Source organism: Pinus tabuliformis, chromosome J (assembly GCF_031772625.1).
Source record: "Pinus tabuliformis cultivar Carrire ecotype Pingquan chromosome J, CPIR1, whole genome shotgun sequence".
Taxonomy (NCBI): domain Eukaryota; kingdom Viridiplantae; phylum Streptophyta; class Pinopsida; order Pinales; family Pinaceae; genus Pinus; species Pinus tabuliformis.
In genome coordinates, this window is record NC_142295.1 from 916,376,141 (window position 1) to 916,386,797 (window position 10,657).

The following is a 10,657-nucleotide window of genomic DNA, read 5'->3' on the forward strand; positions in this document are numbered from 1 at the left end:
CTCTCAAGCCTTGGATGACATGCTCAACCATCAAAGATCCCCATTTGATAAATCAGGTCTTGGCTATGAAGGAGAATCCTCAAGCAAGAATGATAATGCTTCAAACAAAAAGGATGTGAGGAAGCAAAAAAGAAATATTAATGCTCCCAGTTCCAGCAAAGGAAAGGATAAGAGTCAAGGCAACAATGAAGGAAGTCCCGTTCCAAGAAGAAATGTAGACGATGTCAAGGATGCAAGAAGTAATGGTTATAATCAAAGGATCTCAAGGCAAAAAGACTTCAAAATTACATCAAGGAAACCTTCTTCTCTCAGGCACCAAAGTATATTTCTTGGTTATTTTTATTCTTGTACAAACTTTGGACACATGGCAAAATATTGTATGGCTTATTACAAAGATAGACATTATGGTCCCCGACAATCTCCGAGAAGCAATTCTGCAAGAAGAAATCATGAATTCTTATTCATGAACAACATAGAATGCTTCATGTTTCAAAACATTGGTCATATGGCATGTGATTGTAACTTAACTTGGGTTCCTACACAAGATAGAACCATGCCAGAGAAGAAAGTTACGTAAGTATGGAGAAGAAAGAAAATACAATCTGAAAATCTCCTGAACTCTCCAGCCAACAAGACATGTTGTTGACTTGATGAAGATATCCTTGATATTCCGAGTGTTTGATGATGGGATTCTGTAAAAAAGAGACCATGCATACAACTACTAGGAGCTTGTGATTCTTGATCATTATTGTAGAAGCTATCCGTGAAATGGTCCTTATGAAATCCTTGATGAGATATATTAACAACCATTCCTTGATAAAGATCATTTCTCAGGAGCACTACATTGAAGAACATGATCTTTTAACCATTCTTTGGACTGTTGTTGAAGATGTTTTCCACTTGATCACTAAGTAGAAATTGGAGTAGTAGAGAAGGCCATCTAATGCTAGAGAAATAGGTAAAATAACTATGTTGTTGGTATTACAGAAGTTGAATGTCTCGACTCAGGGATATGATGTGAGAATAGGTAAATCAAGGACAGTAATAGAGGCAACCTTCAAACAAACAAACATGTCTAGGAATGGAGCTTGAAGCAAGAGCAGTTGGCAACATCTAACATAATTGAAGCATTGCAAAAAGTTGTCAATGAGTAGAAAGAATTTAAAAGAAGGTCACAGATTGAATATCAAAAACAAAAAAGGGGAGAATGTTGTGTTGTCGAATATAGCTCAAAAACTTAAGGAGAAGCACAAAGATACAAAGGAATCTTGATTTGAAGAAAAATAGCGAGAATGACAATTTCAGTGGCATTTTCTCTTGATTCACACTGTGAAGGCCTCTTAATTCTGACTGTGGAGACAACATAATACGGTGTAGAAGCATAAAAACTTAGACTTGGACATTTGGTGTATGACTATCTAGAGTTTGTTTTGAAGCATTGAAGTGGAGCATCTTTAAGCATTGTTGAAGCCATGATGAAGAAGTTATGAGACATGAAGAGGGGATAATGTGCTAGCTGATGATGAGGCAGCAATCCTTCTATCTTGCATAAAAATAAGAGCATGACAGGGGGAGCAGTTTGATGGGGGGATCAGTTCAACAGGGGGAGTTCTTGTGCACTCCTTTGCTATTGATGTCAAAAGGGGAGAGAAGAAGAATATTGCCACCAATTACAAAGGGGGAGATTGTTAATCTAGATTGTCATTGATGTCAATATGGAAATATTCTGGGATACCAAATGATGATGTGAAGCCAAGGAGAAGCAGATCTGTGAAGCAACAAGAGTAAGAAGCCAAGGAGGAAAGCCATCAGGGAAGCCATTGGAAAGACATTGGAAGAAGAGCTATCAGAAGAACGGAAGAGTGAAGAGAAGTCATAGGAGCTAAAAACCCAACAATGCTATTGGAAGTCATAGGAGTGAAGAGAAGCCACAAAAACGAGAACGCAACAATAAGGGTTGGAAGGAAGAAAACAATCATATCAGAGGAGCTAAGCACCCAACAATGATATCGACAAAATATCCAATAAAGAACCAAATCATATCATATTTACTAAAGCTTCGATTGTGACATATGTTACAGATCTAATAGGACTATCAAAATAGTTTTATTGAAATATTGTTTCCACCGCTTTGTAAGTCTTGAAGCCTTGTTACATTCAAATCCACTGATTGTGATATGTATTGTGGACCCGATGGTTCCATTGCAATACGCCTTAATACAATATCACATCCATCGCAAATATCAAACCATAAAGTTTATTATGTATCATTGCCCCAAATCCGTCGATTGTGATATGTGTAGTGCGGACCTGCCAAACCATTACAATACTCCTTAATGAAATATGCCATCCGCCACATCAGAAGGTATTGCAAAGTCTTAAAGGGATGTAATGTTAAAATTCTGATTGTGATATAATATGCGGACCCGACAACTCCATTAGAATACACCCTTATGTAATATCGTGTCCGCCTCGTCGGGAGTCCTATCACAAGTCTTACGGGTTGACATGGCCAAAATGCCGATTGCAATAAGGATGTGGACCCTGAACTGTTGATTGTGATAGACCCGAAAACTTGTTAAAAATAGTTTATTAAATATCGTATTGGCTACGGGGTGATATGTGAATATCGGTGATATTGAATGTTGCGATTGCGGGATTCTTGTGAAGTTATGATTGTGGGATTAAAGCCATGACTTGGCGTGTGGGGACCTTTATTAAAGTGGATTTTCATAAAGTTTGTGGCAGTCTTATTAAATTAGAATTGAGCTAAAGTGGTGGACACAATGGGTTGATCAAAACAATTTAATATAATATCGCATCCGGTAGGGGCAATCGACCATTGACTATGTTATGGGCACGACTTGTAAAAGACCTCCGAAAGTTGCAATTGCAATTGCAATTGAGGTAATGACGTGATATGTGGGACCTCCTTGTGGGTATAGACTCTATTATATGGTTTCTGTTAATAATCAAGTCTATGGACAAAAGACTCTTCAATATGTTTTAATATACAAGTCGGCCTCCTTCCAATAAACGTGTCTTCCCGGTCATTGTTGAAACCCATATAAATATAAGTTAAGACGTATCATTTCTAACCATCGATTGTGTGCATTGATCATAGAACAAAATGAAAGTTGACAACTCGTGAACATGAAGGAACAATAGAAAGAAAGCTGAAGGTCGAGTGAGCGCAGAGGAATCTAAAGGACCAACGAAAGATGAAGGTAAAAGCATTTTGTTGACTGGGTTAATCATTGAAAGTTCAGACTTATAATGAATCCGTAGAAGCACAACCGACGATTTGTTAAAGAGATTGCATAAGACAATGTTGTTTTATAATTGTATACACAACCTAAAGCTGCAACAGTCACTCATCTGAAGCAATTACTCCTGAAGCATACCCCTGAAGCAGTTATCGCGACAGTTAGAACAGAGGGTTGAAACAGAGAGTTGTGTGTGTGTAGATCATTGAAGATACATTGATGATTGTGTAAAGACTATTGAAGACCATGGTGTGTTAGTCATCATGATGTGACTTGGAGATTCTTTTTGGGCAATATGAAGAGTTGTGAAGACTCCTTCATATGAAGACAGATTGTCATTGATGTAGCAGTGAAGCTGTAGATTGACATAATTCAGTGAAGAAGATTTTGGGAGTAGAGAATTACTATCAAACATATCTAGACAAAATATAGTAGTGGGTTGGAGCCCAGAGGGTTGGTGCCCTGAAGGTTGGAGCCTCGAACAAACAAGGTTGGTGCCTTGATAAGATAGGGTTGGAGCCCTTGGGGTTAGTGCCTCAGAATTGGAAGGATTGGTGTCCTTAGAGTTGGTGTTCCTAAATCCAAGGTTGGTGCCTTGACAAGACCAAGTTGGTTCTTGGCAATGGGTTGGAGCCCTATATATATTGTACCTGATTTATTGTAAAGATTATATTAAAAAAAGTATTTATTCCTATTGTTCATTTTGTGTTCTAAATATAATTGATTTAACTGGTTGGTGCCTTGATAAGATAGGGTCGGAGCCCTTGGGGTTGGTGCCTCAGAATTTGAAGGATGGTGTCCTTGAAGTTGGTGCTCCTAAATCCAAGGTTGGTGCCTTGACAAGACCAAGTTGGTGCTTGGCAACGGTTTGGAGCCCTATATATATTGTACTTGATTTATTGTAAAGATTATATTAAAAAAGGTATTTATTCCTATTGTTCATTTTGTGTTCTAAATATAATTGATTTAATTGGTAAAATTAACAATTAAAAAGAAACACTGATTCATCCCCTCTCAGTATTTCCACTATGTAGAATGAATACGAGAGGTAAGAGTCATAATAAGAGACCGTGGACTGAACAGTGTACTCTCCCATGATATTCATGCGTCCAGTTGTTAAGCACAGTCTGAGTTGGAATTGCAATGGCTGGCTGTACTGCAGAGTGCATAAAATCCAGGAAATAATGCACTCCTAAACAATGTCTCCAAAGTAGCCAGTAACTTACCTGAACAATGCAATTCTCCCTGACTTGACTTGAATGCGACATTTTCAAAAAGATCTGATTACACTATTTTATTCGATGCCCCATCATATCACAATACAGACAAGCAAGAGAGTAGTAAAGCCGGTGACCCTATTACATTATGAAATTATTAATTATGGAGCTTGCCTGAAGCTCCCCTATTTATAAAATATTTTCATAGATTTGCGCTTACCTGAAGCTTTATAAAATATACCACAAGCAAACCAATACTTCTGAGCTACGTTGGATTTCTGAATTGTAATCATTCAACAGATGGAACATATATGTAACGTCGTCTGCTTTAGCGAAGACAAGGCACATTTCTTCTTCCAACAATGTATATCTAGGCGTTATTACATGGCAGTGCTCTTATTACAGTGGGAGCGTTTTTTTTTCAAGGGTTACGTTGGGAGCATTATCACTATAACAACGTTCTTTACAATGGCACAGAGAATATGTTGGGCCAATCGACAGAGTGATTATGGTGGGAACGTTGTTACTGTGACAGTGTTCTGTACATGGCAGAGCGAATATGTTGGGCCAGTCGACAGAGAAAATATAGTGGGAGCATTATTACACTCGACAGAGAAAGCAAATTTTCTGAGAACGTTATTACATTGATAGAGTGAAGTTTCTTAGAGTGATTATTACAGTGACAAAGAATTTTCTAGCAGCATTTTTACAACCAGTGCTCTTATCTCAAAGGAGCGATACTACAATGGGACCGTTATAATTGGTAGCAATATATATCAGAGGTAAAATAAAGATACAACCCTGAATCTCGACCACTGGTTTAAGCAACTCTGAGTGAGTTTTTTTTTTTTCAAAATTGTTGTAGTAGAAGAACCAACCATGTCTGGCGATGACAATGGCCGAAACCAGGGTACGGGCGCAGTGAGCGTGGAGGAAGAGAATAAGCCCACAGACCAGGGTGCACGCATTATTCTCAAGGGCAAGAACGAGGATGGAAATGATGTTTTATGCAAAATCAAGCGTAATACTCAATTGAGGAAGTTAATGACTATGTATTGTGATAGGCAATCCACTGATTTGAACTCCATAGTTTTTTTGTTTGATGGGAGGTGTTTACGAGGGGAACAAACACCTGAAGAACTTGAAATGGAAGATGGGGATGAGATTGATGCCATGCTTTATCAAATAGGTGGAAGGCGCTCAAGTGGGTTGTCAATTAGATGGCAACCTCTTGTCACAGCGGTTTGAACCTGTAAATTGTTAATTTTTTTTTTTTAACTTAGTCTCAACACGTAATATAAATTTTTTATAGGCTTAAATAATATGCGTCGTGCTGGAGCTTTTGATATTCAATTTTGAAATGTACTAGCGTTGATATTAATGTTATATACGCCTTGAAGTTTTTAATGTGCACTACAATGTTTTTTTTCTTTCGTGTTATTTGGTGAAACATGTTCTCTTGCCAGATTGTTGCTCGGACAATTTCTCACATTGAACATCATGTGTTGAGAATTATTCCTTTGTGACTGACTATGCGAGCTAATGCTCGAGTGAACTATATATTCTATTCAGGCCATAGTTGTAAAGATACAATTTACATATGCCGGTGTGTTCGACTTTACTATGCTGATATGCAACACGTTCTACAACAGGTTTTCTTATCAAACACATGGTTACTCATGGTTATTCATTTGGTTGTACTGAATGCTTCATTTTCCGGTCATTTTATATGCTATGTAAATAATTTGAAAGGATAGTGGTTCAAGATTGATGAAAACAAGCTGCATTTACAATAACGTTATCAACGTTATTATTTGTTTTGGCATTAAAAATATTATAATGCATATATTTCTACTAGCATCGTCAAGAACTAAGGAGGCCTTTTTTGTGCACTCTTGAAAATCCAACAAGTCACATCTTCTATGCAATTGCAGAAACTGTCAGAAGTGGCAAGGTTCCCAAAGCTACAAGGGCTAAGTGCCATTCTAACAACGTCTCAATGGCGTTGAGGAGCATATTATGTTTCCTTATTACTACACGATTGGAGCAACATCTAATTGGAATGGCATTGATGTATTGAACTATTTTCTTATGTTTTGCTGGATCATTGATTTTCAAATGGATTTGGTGCACAATAATAATACATATCGCAGTGATTGTTAATTGGCATCATGACTTCACACATTTTCCTTGGGTGAGCATACAATGATATTCCACAATATCATTCAAGGAGGTCTCAGTTGTCACTATAATTGGGTTCACAAAGGACTCTCCTCTTGTAAATACACAAGACTTCAAATGTCATTTTGGAGAGTTTACTTGAAACAAATTTCATTAAAAAAAAGAACTTGAAAGGACTAGTGTGTCACTAAAGCTTAAGACTCGCTGAAACAAGTGACAATAGAATATTGGAATCTACCTCGTGCTCTTTCTATGCCTTCAGAATGTATGATTGAGAATGGGCACAACTCATTTAATGAGGCCATGTTTTCCTTACAAAGTGTTCTCTCAACATTATTCTTGTACTATTTAACAGAGTGTTCTCACAACAATATTTTTCAATCATTTCTAAAGAGTATTTGGAGCAACATTCATTTAATCTGGAGCATCCCTACCAAATCTTCTTGACATTTGTAATCCCCTTGCCATTGATGTCAAAGGGGAGGTAATTAGAGGAAGGAAGACACTTCTCAGGACAAAAGGGGGAGGATCTGTTTTTTTTTCCCATCAATGCCAAAGGGGGAGATTGTTGGCAATGTTGTCATTGATGGCAAATGTGAAGCAAACAAAGGAGCAACAACATAAAGAACAACACAAGGAGAAGCAAGCAGTAAGAGAAGGAAAATGAGTAGAAGAAGGAGCAAGAGTTATGATACATTAAATGTTTTGATAATGTTGTTGAGGTTACTATATTACATAATCTGTTGTGATGTAAAACTATTCATTAAGCTTAATTATTGTGATGCAAAGGCAAGACTCCAAGGCAAAGGCAAAGATTTGTGTGATGCATTAATGAGAAAGAGATTGGTATTTGATGTTAGCATTAGGTTGATTCACTTAATGATTACATGTGGCTGAAATTAATATTGGATGAATCATTTGTGTTCTAATATTCAAGATATGAAGATTTTAGAAGCGAATGAGTGGAAGGAAAAGAGTCAAGCCTATTCACTTCATATTCCTACCTGGGATACGAACAACCAGTAAACTATCTTGATAAAATATGTGATTTTGGAAGGAATTGTGGTGGTTAGAGAATGGGAGAATGTTAGAGAGCTGATAGAACTATTATGCATTAGTTACTTGGCACATATGGAACTGATGTGATGCAAATTCGAAAGGAAGAAAATGCAGAAATGAAGATGGAGACATGCATAATTTATGACTAGGTAAACCAACACATTGTTGTTTCTTGTTTGCATGGTAGTTTCCTTTCAAGTTGTGGCTTGATAAATATCTAGTTGGAGCTAGTTGAGGTAGGAGCCCCCTGTGGGTTGTAGCCTACAGAAAACATATGGTAGTTGGAGCTTCCTCGCATGTTGCAACTTGCAAAAAATGGAGGTAGCAGCCTCCTGTAGGTTGAGGCCTACACAAAATCAGATGTAATAAGGAGTGGGAGCTTTCCTTTGCATCACAACAATAATAAGACCATGGTTTTCTTCCTTTATGGGTTTCCACATATATCTGGTGCCAATGTGTGCTTTTATTATGTGTTCATGTATCTAGTTTGGTTTTCTTATTACTTCTTGATCACATATTCATATGCTGGGTATTATTTGTTAAGATGCTCATGTTATGTATTAGTTAATGATATTAATGAAAAGAAAATTAATGTCCATATATATACTAAACTAATTCACCCCTCCTCTTAGTTAGTCAAGTTTTCAACAAATAAATCTTGGATCTTATTCATTTCGATGTATGGTCCTATCACTCCTCAATCACTTGGAGGTCATCTATATTATGTCACATTTATAGATGATCATTCAAGGAAGACTTGGGTTTACTTAATGAAATCCAAGGATGAAGTATTTGCTAAATTTCAAGAATTCAAAGTTGAAGTAGAGAACCATACATAAATAAGAATAAAGTGTTAATCTAGGTTGTCATTGATGTCAGTGGTCGGGATGGAAAATATTCTTGAAGATGACAGATGATGATTACAACTCTTGTTTAAGATGTCAAGATACAAATGAAGTTTCAATCATGTATCTTGATGATCATAATGGAAGAACCATATCACTAATCTTGATGATAACACTACATGATGACATTTTCTACCTCCGATAATTTGATGACATGACAAATCTCTAATGATGTGAAGCTTGATGTCCTTATGATGAAGACTACATAATGATGCTTCATTTGATTGATGAAATATCTCTGCACTAGTGACCCTATGTTGAAGAAGGCAAGGACATGATAATGGTGATCCTATGTTGAAGAAGGCTAGGACATGATTAATCAACGAAGAAATCAGACCATGAAGAAGCCCTACACTCAAAGGCATTCTACTTTGCCTCCATTTTTGCACTCATAAATAATCGGTCACATTAAAAAATAATTTTTGCTACCTTAGAGGAAAAATTCCTTAATGACACCTACACCATCTTGAATATCATAATTTTTCCTTTCCAACGAGCTATTACTCAGCCCGAAACTCCAAGTGGTTTGAAAGTTATTGATTTTACAAGTTAATGATGTAATTCTGGTCAGTAAGTCGACTTGAGCTTCTCTCCCATGTCAGCTTGCTCTTAAGAGACATGTCTATTCGGTTTGGTGAGCGAATTAGTGTATAAATATGATGTTAAACACTTCATTCTTATCAATTTTTCGGTGATCATTTCAGAGAAAAGATACAAAACAGCAAGGAGGCTGAGAGGACTTAGTAGTCTACTATTTGGGCAAATTCAATGAGGCCGAGGAATATTACTGTGATAAGCTAGTTGTGTAAAAGAACAATGGATAGAAAATTACTTCAAACTTGTTCTCATTTACCTTACAGCTTAGATTTGTTGTTTAGGACTATGGACAGCTCGGATCATGGTCTCCAGACTCCTGTAGAAGCTCAGAAGGCTTAACAGTGTCCTATTACAGCTCTTAGATCACAAAATTTCAGTCTTTTGGAGCTCCAATTTTTGGCACCAAGTTACAAACTTGTCATCCGTATAGCAGACTTGGAGAGGATCTTGAAGGGCCTTGAAGCAAAGTTTTGGAGCAGCATAAAAGGCATTCAGAAGCAGATTTGAATCATTTTGCAACAAATTTTGGAGAGCAGTTGGTGGATAGTCACATTGCTTTGAACAATCATCACTCACCTTGAATTTATTGATTCAAATTTGTTGGATTGGTAAGCTTATAACACATTCTTTGGACCTGTTTGGAGGATAGAGGCATAGCAGCTAATGGGCATCATTTATAGACCTTTGAAGTAAAGACCTTAGTCTATAAGCTAATATAGACCAAGCATCTTTGTCTATTGAGGCAACCTTGAAAAGCACTATTGGATTCAATCTTGGAAAAAGTCTTGAAGTATTATTGAAGGGTGTCTTGTGAAGACATCTTTGGAACCTATCTCTTGGCTCCTCTTGAGTAGCATTCTTGAAGTCTCCTTGTAGCACCATTAAATACATTTTGGAGCAATATTGTAGACACCTTTGAGAAACTTGAAGATCCTTGAAGCAGAAGTAACTTGAATAAAGTTGTTGAAGTTATCTTGGAGCTGTTTGGAAGACCTGGTGTAGAAATTGAGCAATTTATTGAAGACAACTTTGAGGCATTATTGAATACATCTGAAGACACTTGTAGAAGCTGATCTTGAGACACCCTTGGAGACCATGATGCATTGAATCCATCATGAGGTGACTTTGGAGATCTTTGCTTGGGTAATATGAAGAACAATGGTGACACCTTTTGAGAAGACAAGGTTGTTATTAATGAAGTGATTTGGAGGAAGCATTGTTGAAGATAGACAGGCTTTTTGAAGAAGACTTGGGGAGCCGTGAAGTACAACCAAACATACCTTGACAAAGTGAAGCTATAGGGTTGGAGCCCTTGGGGTTGGTGCCTTGGAAAGTCCAAGTTGGTGCTTGGAAAATATAAGATTGGTGTCTTTGGAATTAGTGCTCCTAAACTCAAGGTTGGTGCCTTGCATAAGATAGGGTTGGAGCCCTA

The 10,657-nt window shown here is 37.2% G+C and overlaps 1 pseudogene; it reads left to right on the forward strand.

The window, feature by feature from the left end:
* The first annotated feature begins 5,362 nt into the window (after positions 1-5,362).
* Positions 5,363-5,731, forward strand: LOC149229734 (small ubiquitin-related modifier 1 pseudogene; annotated as a pseudogene).
* The last annotated feature ends 4,926 nt before the right edge of the window (positions 5,732-10,657 follow it).